Raw genomic sequence first — 12,826 nt, 5'->3', positions numbered from 1 at the left:
AAAAGTGACTTCTAGCGCTGCACAATTTCTTCAGAGAAGAGTTAGTATCCCATAACGCACTACCAAATATGAAGGAGGGGACACCTCTGAAGACATTTGATTTTAATTAGGTGACGTGATCTGCCTTCCCTACTCAGTTCACACTTTCAGCCTTGACTGCAGCTTTGTCACAGTCCAGGTTTCATACATGCATTTTGTGTGAAGAAGCAGAGTACCTGCAATGCTCCTGGGCTTGCAGTGAGAGCTGGGCTCTGAATTAGCCTTAGCATTTATGCTTAGCACGTACACATTGTGCATGCTACAGGTAATCTTTTGCTGATGAATATCCTATGTGTGGTCTACAAGGGTCCCCAGTGTTTGTTTTGGGTACCATTATCAGCTGTGGCAGCCCCTGTGCTGAGCATGGAAGTTGCTTCTGTGTAGCAAAACATAATGGTCTGTACAGTCACTGTTTCTGATGCTGTAAAGACGCATACTTGGGTACACAAAGTTTGAGAGCCACCTACCTAAAGGCAAACAAGGTATTTCAGCAGTTTGACATAATTAAGATTTCAGATAGGAGGGGTCAGAAGAATGAAGTTCTGCTCTACCTGTCTCTGTACAAACCTCTGTTGTTCAGATCCTTCATTTTATATTCCAAGTGCCAAATTCAACCCACCTTTATGATTTCTAGAACAACTTTATCCTGAGGCTCTTGGCACAGAGGCAATGTCTGAAAAAGGCTAGACTGGAAAGCAGTGTGTGTGTGTGTGTGTGTGTGTGTGCGTACAAATATGCTAGACAAGTCACCTTTAGATAGTCTTTCCTCAATCATGAGCTCATCCAATCTGCTTGTATGATAAATTTAACCTTTAAGTTACAGTCTTGAAAAGCTGAACATTCGTTTACAGAGGACTGTCGACTGCAATGGAAAAGAAACAGGTAAGACTTTTGTTAGCTTAGGGATGAGGTGATCAGGATAAACCCTTCAAATTCTTTTAACCTTTAAGGGAAAGAGTTAGCAGATTTTTGACTCACTGAAATAAAGGTAATCAAAGGTTGCCAACACTATTTAACAGGTTACAGACCAGAGAGGTATTAGAGGTAATTGAATTACATCTGGCGATACTGCAAGAGGACAGACAGCTTGGCATATTCTGCAAACGGTTATTCTAGGTTGCATCTAGGATGTATAAAGCTACTTCACAATATCCGTTTCTCACAGAAAGACTCAACRGAGCATGGACAAAGAGAGACACTTGGAGAAGGAGAGAGGCATTCATTTCTTCCCATTGCATTGACTGTGGTGGTTTGCTCTGAAGTGGTGTGCTACTGTCACTCTAAGCAGCAATTCCTGGGCCACAGACTACCTGTACGTACTCTCAGCTCCACATCTCCTGACCTTAGCAGACCTTTGAATGTAGCAAATGGTTCATATTGGCTGTAAACTTGCTAGTCTGCGTGCAGCAATATTTAAGGCTTAGCCTATATTAGAAAAAGGTGGCTGGTGTAGCTAGAGCAGCAAACTCTTCGAACACAGACATAGCTTGTAGCAGCAAAAAAGAAGGGCTTCTTGACAGTGGAGCTGGAATGAAATGAGTTGTACTGGCAAAGAGCTCTTGCCAGATAACTGTGTCTACACTGGGATTCTTGCTTGTATAAAAACATCTTTAAAAATAATCATACCCACAACTGACATTACTGTCCCCACAAACATTTTAATATCTGGCCTTAGAAAACCAGAGTATGCACAAAAGTCAGAGACTGCAGAAAAAGACTTCTTTTCAAAGAAAGGCTCATGGAGATTAAAAGTTAAGAAGACCATTTCTGACAGCAGTGGGAAACACTGGTAACTTCAGACATGGAGAAGCTAGACAAAGAGAGGAGGAAGGAGTGGTTCAAATACCCCATAACAACGTATTGCTTAAAGGGTAGCATTTTATTAGGCCTTTTTCACCTACTCTGTTGTGTGCCATTCCTGTATTCTCCCATCTCTTGCAATTTTCCCTACACATACAAAAAAGTTCACTCTTAGGCATAGTTCGTGAGCTGGGTAAGGTGGGAAGAGACCCCCCCCACACACACACATGCATTTGTGAGGGAGAACCAAACCAAGAGGTGCTCCCACTAACAGCAACATCATGTCATCTTCCCTAGGGCCCTTTCTTGAGACAAAACTTTTGTGAAATATGGCGAAGAAATTGTGGAAAAGCAAAGAATTTCAGGCAGGAGCTTTAAGACATTAGCAATATAGCAACAAAATCTCAGGCAAGTCCTCTAAGACCTAACAATTCAGGGCACTTTCTGCAAACAAATTATCATCTGCATGTTCTCTCATGAACAATGGAGTGAAATGGGTTTACCTAAAGTCCTAGCTACAGAACAAGCTAGAGAAAAAGAAGTGAGGATATGTATTTACATGTATTAACTATTCCAGGATAACTTCCCCCATAAATGCTTTTACTCTGTAGTAAGCTATTTTGCACCGAGCCTTTCATGAAAGCAGGTAGCTCGCCTTACCTTGACTACAGACTGAACACAACTTGATTGCAAACTGAAGACCTCCATATACATCCACACCTGAGCTTCCTATTGTTCTTCTAGCTATAGTCTTAGATACAGACGCTTCCGAGCAGACACCTGAAGGTAGCTGCCTTCCTCAGGAAGAAACTTCAGTATCTCCTTGGTCTGAAAGCCACTGTAATTTTATAGCTGTGCAGGCACAGTAGTGTTCTTGACTTAAACTATGACATAAGAATCTATGAGGCTAATGAAAGTGAACAACAAAAACTTCTGAATAAATGGGACAGCATTATCATAAATTTTGCTTAGTGGACGAACACTGAAGTTGGTAACCCAGTTTGATATTCCAAGGACAACTCTCAAGAGAAGGGAGAAAGAAGTTGGGTTTCATTTAATGAATAAAAGGGCTAAGCATTTTTTATTTTATGTTTTTTATGAATTGCTTTCTAAATACTGACTTTTCTCCAGGACATTCATTCATAAACTAGTTAATGGTGTACAAGCCTGGATAGGCTTAAATACAAGGAGCCTATTGTGTTTTTAAAATAAAATGCTGATAGAGTAGGAATTTTCTACCTAGAGAGATGTTTTGGAACTGCATAGGAAGGGTGGTCACAAAGTGGAGCTACTACAGCAGAGTTTATCCCCAGCTCCGTGGTGGTCAGGGAGGTACCAAGAGTTATTACCTTTGGTGATAGTTCACCAGCATTTCCTAGGGTGGCTTCTTCAGGACCTGGACATGGAAATACAAACCTGCAGGTCAGCACAAAACGCATTGCAGGCTCAGTCCTGCTCATGCTGCAGGTTCCTCAAAGGATTTACTTGAGCACACAACTGTGTCAGGACCTGTTGTTCCCAGAGATACTGCATACTTGGGTTTCACCTGAATTTACTCTTAACAAATGCCACAAGAGCTTAAAAAGCTGAAAACACACAGCTTGCGCCATCAAAGCAAAAGGTAAGTCCTTATTCTGGTGCTGAAAATGAACTTACAAACCCAGGAAGCTGAAACAACAAATGCAGCGTGATACCAGACCTGTCATTCATAGCTGAGGCTTAGAAAAGATGGCCCTCAGCCTCCCTGTGCGGGAAAGCATCAGGAGCAGCAGCAGTGCTCTCTGCCTCATTTTATTCATATTTAAAAAAGAACCGCTGCCATTTCTTTTGTCCATTTTGTGCATTTTGAGCATGAGCTCTTCAGTGTTGAGGCTGCTGTTATACCGTATGGATGTGCATGGCCCAGGAGACCCAGTCTTTGGCTTTTGTCTGAGTCTCTAAACACTACCATAGGACAGATAAAGGCCTATGAATAACACATGGCCCTGTCTCATTCAGGCCAAGCTCCTGAAAATAAGAGATGCTGCTTTAAATTCAGTTTCCCCTCTGGGGGAGGAAGCATAAAAAGAAAAAGCTGTTCTTTAGTTAGTTATTCATTAGGAGCTGCATGGAGCTATAAGGAAATAGGATGATGAAAGAGCTCTCGCAGCATTAGGCCTCTCCTTACAGCACCAGGCAGGTAAGCGCCTGACCTTCGCTGGGAAAAAGTCAAAGTCCTCAAACGAACTCGCCATGTAGTCATCTGCCGCCGCGCTTCTCAGTCCTGGGTTAGCAGGAGGGGGAGTGGGGATGTTTGCTTAGTGCTCCCTCGTGCTCGGACTCGCCAGTTAGTGGAGCACAATAGTGTTATTGCCTTGGGATTTTTGCTAGGGGAGGTTTCCTAGCAAATTATTGTTTGAGCGGGAGAAAGGAAGAGGCTTAAACCCAGTCCTTGGTCAGCAAGGCCAGGCCTACAGGCCAGGAAGCTGGGGCAGGTGGTAAGATGGGGACAGAGGAAGAAGGGGGTAAAAACACTGAGATCCCTGTTATGTGGAGGTTGAAAAGATTTTTATGAATTTTCTTGCATTTTTACTGTTCCCTCCCCCCACTTCATTATATGCCATTCATAGCATATAGATACCTTTAAATCTGCATGGCCTAATGTAGCTTTAAAAGACTATTACAACAGTTATTGTCATTTAGGCCAATTCTTACTACTAAATTGAGACATTTTATCTTGTTTTCTAGGTTAAATAGTTTCCTTGGTATGTCATCAAAGCATCAAACAATAAAAATAGAAGACACTTTGTTCTAAAAAGTAAATGGCATGCATGACACACACATAACTACTGGTGTCATTAATATGACAAGAAAAGCCAGATCTGAAAAGAAAAATTCCAAAATTAAGCTTCAGAATTTTATCAGGCAATTCCAAAGTTTTCTAAAGATTCAAACAAAAGTAAAAAAACTCATTTTTTGTTCTAATGTAACTTCCTACATTTCATTTTTATATGAAAATAGCATTTTTATCAAAAAATAGCTTAATCAAAAAATTCCACAGGCAGAGCCAGTGGGGAAAAAGATATGTGGGCTGGGAAATGCAAACACAGAAGCAGTGAGACACTTGAAAAGTCACTGGAGGTGGGATGGATCCGTGTGCCAGTGACAGATGTATCTACTTAATCTAGCTTGTGCACAGCTTCACCCAAGAAGTCCTCCTTTGGAAAAGTGAGACATCAGTCACAATGACTCCATCAGAAAAGGAGATGGACTCCCAGATTTGCTTATCTCGATCTTCCTAAAAGCACCCCTAACTTCCTTGGCAGCAGTAGCCAAGCAAGAGCTGTACAACATTGTTTTCCACGGTCTGGTCTAAATAGCAACTCAGCATATGTGATGGGGAGCTCCCAAAATAGCTCCCGATTGCCTCACCAGTGTTAGCAACAGCTTGAAAAGCCTTTTGTCTTCCGGGACTTGGAGAAGTTTAAATGTTTGGACTTATTTTGAAAGTATTCTCAAAGATAAGAAGGATATATTCCCAGGCGGGGTGAACTGAAGGTCACTATTAAGATATTGCACAACATAATGAAGTAGGTTTAGCACAACTTGCACAGGATTTGATCGGCTCACAGTTGCTGCTGCCCCTACCTAAATTCAGGTTAAAGTTGGGGCCCTTTTGCAAAGGCACCTAAAGGTCAGACACTGTCATCATCTGTCCCAAATTGCAGTCGAGGTAGGTCAGCGAGAGGAGGACATGGGTTGTCACTGCGTCAGCCTGCTCAGCCAGAGCACTGTTAGCAGATCCTTTAGAAAGCTCAGTAAGGTAGATCCATTTTTGAGCAACTGGGGGAAACTCTGCAATTGCTGCAGGACATGTGCTTGCTCTCATGCTGGGAATGCTAATACTCAATTCATCCAAGTAAAAGGCTATTTTTTGACTATGTCTTACATTTCAAACCGTGTCTAGCTAAGACAAAGCCTGCATAACTCTTGCATTAGCTATATTAAACAAGAAGGCAAAGGCTGTCATATCCCTAAGCTGCTTTTTATACTGCAGCATTTTGAAGCAACGTTCCCATGAGTTTTGCATGGATAACACAGCAGTCACAGTCCTAGACTCATCGGAAACCCCTCCCTGCTGCATACAAAAGCTCCTCTTTCTTGAAAAACATCATTTACTTTTGGAAAATGACTCCAAAAACATACACATCTGCGGCTTCCCATCAGTGCGGGGGAACAGCTTTTGCCCACATTTCTCATATTTCTTAGCACGCTCTCCTGTGCCTTGGCTAGAGCCATCGATAGAGCTTCCTGCTGAGTCAGGCTGCTGGTTTCCTTATCCCAAATCCCAAACGGGTGGTTTCGAGTACTCCAGACATTTTTCAGCTATAGTTTGAAACCCAACCAAGCCCACAGGGATATAATTCTTCTACTGAGTGACTTGCAATTGAGTGGGTTTTCTCCCGGGAACAGCAAGCAGGCCTGCAGCAGCAAGGCTGCAACAGCATTCCCAGAGGCCAGCACCCCCCTTCCCAAAAATCAAGTGAACTTTGTGATTTTTAGCAGCAGTAAATAATCTAATTGTGGCTATTTGACCACAAAAGTGACACTGGCTCCACTGCAAAGTTGAACTGCTGCTTGCCCTTCTTACCAAAAGGGCTGACTTTGAGCCAACAGCACCCTGCAGGGTGCAAGGTCCCCCCGCTTTAAGCCAGACCAAACTGCACCCTGCTGGGGCACCGCAGTGTTTGCAAGGCCTTGGGGCTTCCCCCCTGCTACCCTGCTGCGCTGGTGCCTCGGTGGGTGACAGGCACTCCTTGGCCTGATGGGGAAGGGGGCTGGCCCGGAGCTCACCCTCACCACTTCAAAGAGAAAAAATCCCCCAGCAAACTTCCCCACACTCAAAATTCCCAATTCCTGCCCATTGCGGCCTGTGGCATCACTAGACAAGGCCGAAGAAAAAAGTGCTCCGGAAGGACATCCTGAGTGTCCTGTGGCAGGGACCTCGCCTCCACGGCAATCCGCTGTCCTTGGCTGCTCACGCACCGCTGCTTGCCCTGTTCTACACTATGCGCCTGCCCCGCTGTCTCCATCCTGCCTCTAAACGCTGCTCAGGGGTGTGGAAAACCCACCTCCAGGCTCTCTCCTCCTCAGATGCAAGACAAAGAAAAGATCCTGCTTGCAGCCCTCCACATTCGCCCACCCAACACCCCTGGGACCCAGTCCCTTGTTACAGCATCCTCTGCCTCTACCACCAGTGCTGGGATGGGCAGTTTCTTTTTTTCTTTAACTCTGTTATTCACGCTGTTCATCGTGAAAGTGATCCTAGTCACAAACAGCCCGCTGCAAATGTCCCTGCACAGCTCAGGAACTTGTACAGCCCTGCCATATATTTTATAACTGTGTTTCTCCAGCCGGTGTCCCTTCCCAGAGCCAGCGCTTCTCAGCCCGGAGCACCTTGAAGGTGCGTTGCTGCTCCCAGTGGATTCAGCGCCCAGGGACTGCTCCCGAGGATGTCCCCACTCAGGCGTTTCCATTCGAACCCTTCAGCATGGCCACATCCGGAGCCCACCAAGGCCAGTATAAGCCAGTGTTCCCATTGCCTCCAGCGGTCTCGGGATCAGGCTCCTCTCCCCAGTACCTACCTCCCCCAGCCACCCTGTTACACTGGTTGCTTTGAAGTCCTTCATTTTCCAGATCCCGTGTTTAGATGCCTACGATATAATAAAACAGACAGAAGGCAAATCTGCAATGTAGAGATCCATTATGCTTTATTTACATGCTTCACCATCTCTTTTACAAACTAGATTACAATTTAAAATGGAATACACAAGGCAATATCTACTAACACCAAGTGGAGTAAGCACTGCGTCTCAATTTCGTTTGGAAAGGGGCAGAGCTCCAAAACAAACTCACTTCCARTCTCTGTGTAGTAAGGTAGTATATTCATCCAGGGCAGCATCTTTTTTTTTTTATATAAAATCCTCCGTAAGAATGCAATATGAGAATGTCTGCTTTCAAATGAAAGTACAGGATAGCCCAAATGAAAAGTATAAATTGTTCAGCTCTTCAGTATGTAAAGATGGCCATGCGTGATAAGGCTGTGGATTTAAAATTCTTCCAATTTACATGGCTTGAAACAAAAACAGATAAAACAGCTTTACAGATACTGTATACATATTTTTTTCAATCATGCAACTTTTTTTAAAAAAGTTAAACATGTGAAGCCAAATGTACAATCCATTTTTCCAACCCATAGTAACGAAATGTATCTGGTCCCCCTTCGCATCTGTTGGCATTCCTAATGTACATTGTGTACTAAAAAACAACTACAGGACACTGATTGCCAAGCAATGACATCACTTTAGAGAAATACATGATCTAAAAGGTAGCTTTTTGGAGCAGTGGCACAAATATTTCTGGAATTAGGCAGTGGCCAACTAACTAATTATTCTCAAGAGAAAAAATTTACAAAATTATTAAATAAAACCCCAAACCCGTGACTGCAGGAACTGTATAAATGTCACCTTTTTTAGAACTTTTTTTAGTCAAAGGGTTTAAGCAATACCTGTGTAATTGTTCTGGACCTGTATCTGTTTTACATGACTTTAGAAGGAAAATTTCTATGCATAAAGATGTTCAAAAACTCAAAGGCCAAAGTTTTCAAAAGGTAGGTTCCCAAAACCAGCCATTTCAATCTATATTTTGACACGGAAATAAGCGGCCCTTTGAATTCAGGGAGATGTATTTATCCAGTGCCTCTGAAGACAAGGGCAATTTTTAGACACCTAAATGCCCGTGTAGGGCGGTGATCTTCCAGTGGGCCTCCAGCCAGGAGGCACCTCTCCTTCCCTGGAAAAGCAACGAGGGCAGAGCAGCTCGTCCTGCGAGACCATTTCAAAGTCCCAGCCTTGGGTGCCTGGCACGAGGCACTTTGGTTTGAAAATTTTGGTCACAAGAATGAGCAAAAGAGAAACCAAAGCAAACTTAAGAGGTTGTCCAAGTCCATCCCTCTCCAGCTAGTGCAGGGGATATCCTCAAAAGAAGGGGCCCAATCTGTCCTAGACAAGCCAACGAAAATGCTTTCCTCGACATTGCTGGGAGGTAGATTAGGCCTTTCAGCTGTTAATGCTTTTAATCTTTTTAAAAAAACTTCTCTGCCATTGACTGGTTGTCTCCAAATCGTTTTTTTTCCCTCCATTTTCTGAGCAGAGTGGACCATATTCTTCCTTCTGACTGACGCCGGCAAGAGTTAGCTCCATGGGCTGCAATGGAGCTACGCCACACTGATGGAGCAGAAACCGCCTGGCTACATCCAAACCATTTGCCCTGCGTGAGACAAGGACTGCCTCCCTACTGAGAACAAAAACGACAACAGATTTTCGTCATACCATTGGGCCAGGCTGGAGCCAGATTATAGAGAGGTCTTGGCGGCGGTCTCTGGGCAGGCGGTCGCCAGCTCTGCAGTGGCGGCCCGAGGGCAGCGCCCCGTCCCAGCAGAGCAAGGCTGGCCAAAACGCGGGGCACRAGCCAGCGGGGGAAAGGCCGTCGGCATAATTCATGTTTCGAGATATACCAGGGACCTGACAACCACGGATGACCACTGTACAGCCCAGGTGTCTGGAGCAGCTGGCTACTGGAAATATCTCCCCAGACATGGAGATCGGCAGTGAGCCTCAGCTAACTCCAATGATAAACGTATAATAAACTAGACCCCATACTGACCAATAGACCATCTTGATGTAAAAAGAAAGAGAGAAGTTTTTTTAAAAGGAAAACGATAAACCCTTAGCTGCTTGGAAGAGTTGGTAGGCTACAGGGCTACGATAACCACAACCGCACAGAGCTTGCACAGCCATAATGCGTGGGGCAACCAAGAGGTGCATCTTCACTGGGGAACAGCGGGAGCACGAGGAGGTCACAGCACAAAACAAAACTTCCATCACACGAGGAGCTGTTATTTCACCAATATCACCTCAGGGACCTGGCAAGTAAGGAGCTAGGTAGGGCCCACAAATGCTTGTGTTGTGTCCATGTGCGTGACTGCGCGCGGGCGCACGTGTGGTGGCCGTGGAGAAAGGGAGTCACTCCACATTGCATGGTAACACGTATCAGTGGGAACTCATGCACTGAAACTTTGGGTTAAAATGCTAGTTTGTTTTCCTAACATCCATGCATAATGAGCCATTTCTGTACATAATAAAATATATTTATATATTTATATGCATAATGCTTTTTATGCAAAGAAAAAAACTTCATATATCGCTTTGGAGAATTATGTATACACTGTCCTATTCAGAACTTCTTCATACCAAGTTCATATGTACCATTGGTGTTTTTCCCCTCTTTTTTCACATCCCTCCCCCCCAAAAAAAGATACTAATAAAAAGTAATCAAACTTTCCAGATTATAGAGAGGATCTATACAGCACCATACCTTTTATTCATTATTATTAATTCATTATTATTCATTTTACAAAAGAAAATCTTAGAAGCAAAATATATATAACTGCCTTGTCTTTCAGTGTCATTTATCCTGTTACACTCTATGCTCATATGAAAAGCCATTTGTACGATACTGTCACCTTGCCATTCCCTCTCCTGCTTCTTCCACGATGGATTATGCATAATGAGAAGGAAAATATAATCAAGGATATGCCAAAAAAAAAAATCACTGATGCAATAACACACCCTGCAACAATCTGTGCCTGAACTCCCGACACTGCCACTGTTCAGTTACTTGCTGATGCCCAGCCTGCAAGCTTATCTTTTTCTGCCAAGTGGCACATTTTCCTTTCTGTCATCCTCCCGTTTTTAAACAGATCTTTACGGGTGGTAATGTTCATCTTGTCTGGCAACAGAGGGGCAGCTCAGCCTATAACTTCTTCCCAGGCGACTGAGGCAGCCTAACTGTACTCGTTGAGGCAGCAAGAGCAGCCCTGCGAACGTAATGCAAGAGGTGAGACCGCTTCGGCCGGCAGTGAACCAGGTCCCGCGTCCGTAAATGTCAGGGAAACGGCTTCCTCGCTCAGCCRGTCCTCACGAGCATGGGCCAAGAGGCAAACTTGCTGGTTGCCCTTGTCTTGTACTCAGCCCTGGTTGGATGCTTACGGGAAACAGGGGTGTACCATTAAATTTAAGAAAAGAGTAAAAAACAAACAAACAAACAAACCCAACAAACAGCCCACACAAGTCACCTCTCTCTGGAAGTCGGTCAGTTGATTGGTATAATGAATGCTGTATAGTCAGAAAAGCTCGTGTCAGAGCAATGTAGGGTTATGCTAATCAGGATAAGGTTTCCTTGCGTGCATGCTGTACTTCAGATTCCCCAGGGAGAGAAAGCAAAAATGGTCAAAAAACTACAGAAATCAAACTGGAGGTTGCGGGGGAAAGGGTGGGCAGACAGGGAACACCTCCAAAAATGAAAAGCCAACTTAAAACATCCCATAAACCATTAATATATTGAAACACCACATACTCATTGACAAATAACTACTGTAAAGGCTACACAGTGTGTTCTCAACAGGATGGTGCTGAACATCGTCTCCACAGCAGGTGTTTGGCCATCCCAGAAAAGGAAGATTTTGCATACTTTAGAATGAGTTCAATTCAAAAAAARGAGAGAAAAAAGGGAAAAAAAAGAGGATCTTCACTCAGATAAGGGGCTTATTAACAGTCTGCTTCATTAGGAAAATAATGCAGGGTTCACAAAGGTCGTAAGCTGTAAACAGTATCACTGTCCACTTGCTGACAGCAGATTTGGCAAAGGGTTCGCTCGCTCTCTATGTCTTGTGTCAGTTTGAGGGCCTGGAGAGGAGGAAGAAAGAGAAGAAAAGACAGTGAGACTGCTGCATGTAGAGAAAGAAAAMAAAAACAAAAACAAAAAAAGCCAGCCAAGCAAACCCAACAACAGTTTAAATTGACAAGCAATTGTCATTTGTACCCAAAAGCTTTGAACCCTTGAGCAAGTTGTACACTGATCCCTCATGAAAATACTTCTTTCTTGCCAAGGCTTGCGTGTGCTTCTTTACTACCTTAGCTGTTACCAAGCATTAAAGCAAAAAATTCCCTCTTAAAGGAAAAACAATGGCCAAGTCTAATTTACAGAAACCCAGTACATCGCCGATTTGTTAAGCATATTTCCAGGTGAAGCATGGAAGGATCCTTCAGTTTTTCTCCATTTTTCATGATAGCCCTTTCTCAACATCACCGAAAGGCTGGACAAATCTTCTTTCAGGGTTTGATATTGAAGACTGCCCTTGAATGACAGCTGAAGGAGGCTGCTCAAGAGAAGCAGCAAGAAGCCACAAATTTTGGTTCGCACTTTTGAGTTTTGACTTTCCTGCACTTTTTGACTTTTGACTTGTGACATACCATCAACAGACAGGCTGAACTGGGATTAAAAAGGTAGTTTAAAGGCACTCAGTGGCTTAAAGATACAGGTAGGCACCTAGTAGGGTTTTGAAAAGTATGTACTTTCCCACGAAAACCTTCTATACCTTTCGAAATCACACTTGACAGCCATCTGCACTGCTTGACACATAATTCCTCTGAAAGACCTGGCCCTGAAGAGGCTTTTGAAAGCAGGGCTTTGTCCCCCACACCACTTACAAGCTTTTAAGGATTTTCCCCCCAAGGAATGACCAATGATTTTACACAGCCCAAGAACAATGGGGCGCTTGCTGACACCAAAAAGCAATTCAAATTGATTACAGGAATGTCTCTACTCTCGAACGAACCTGGTATCAGCCGCCCTCAGAAAAATGGGTGCACTGAGGGGGACTGCTGGACTAAGCTGGGACAGCAATTCCTATGTTCCTCTACAGGAAATCACCCAACGCCTTAGAAAGGACATCGTGAAACGACTCTCCGTGACTGCAGAGGATATTCTGAGGCCTCTCCTTTTTAAGGTACCAGACACTGATCCTGCGATAATATTTCATTAAAATGACCTATTTGATAATGCTAAATGATTGATGGAAATTTAATCATTTTGTCTCATGGTTATT

The 12,826-nt window shown here is 43.8% G+C and overlaps 1 protein-coding gene and 1 long non-coding RNA gene across 18 annotated transcripts in view; one reads left to right on the top strand and one right to left on the bottom strand.

Annotated features, from left to right (window-relative positions):
- Positions 1-790: 790 nt before the first annotated feature.
- Positions 791-10,972, top strand: LOC112969097. 2 transcript variants are annotated; one of them, XR_003254564.1, is made up of 4 exons: positions 791-921; positions 1,205-1,351; positions 3,233-3,460; positions 4,567-10,972. It is a non-coding gene; the product is annotated as an uncharacterized LOC112969097 (long non-coding RNA). The 2 variants fall into 2 exon arrangements; XR_003254563.1 differs by having other exon boundaries at positions 3,219-3,460.
- FOXO3 (forkhead box O3) overlaps positions 7,566-12,826 on the bottom strand; it is a 76,306-nt gene continuing 71,045 nt past the window's right edge. For 15 of the 16 annotated variants that reach the window (XR_003254556.1, XR_003254553.1, XR_003254554.1 and 12 more), the window contains one exon: positions 7,566-11,624. The gene's annotated coding sequence lies outside the window, so the exon portion shown is untranslated. The remainder of the gene's footprint in view (positions 11,625-12,826) is intronic. The other variant, XR_003254561.1, reaches the window with a different exon arrangement.

This window comes from Apteryx rowi, unplaced genomic scaffold (assembly GCF_003343035.1).
Source record: "Apteryx rowi isolate R43461 unplaced genomic scaffold, aptRow1 scaffold_334, whole genome shotgun sequence".
Taxonomy (NCBI): domain Eukaryota; kingdom Metazoa; phylum Chordata; class Aves; order Apterygiformes; family Apterygidae; genus Apteryx; species Apteryx rowi.
The sequence above is the reverse complement of the archived record's forward strand: the minus strand, read 5'-3'. Positions and strand labels throughout refer to the sequence as shown.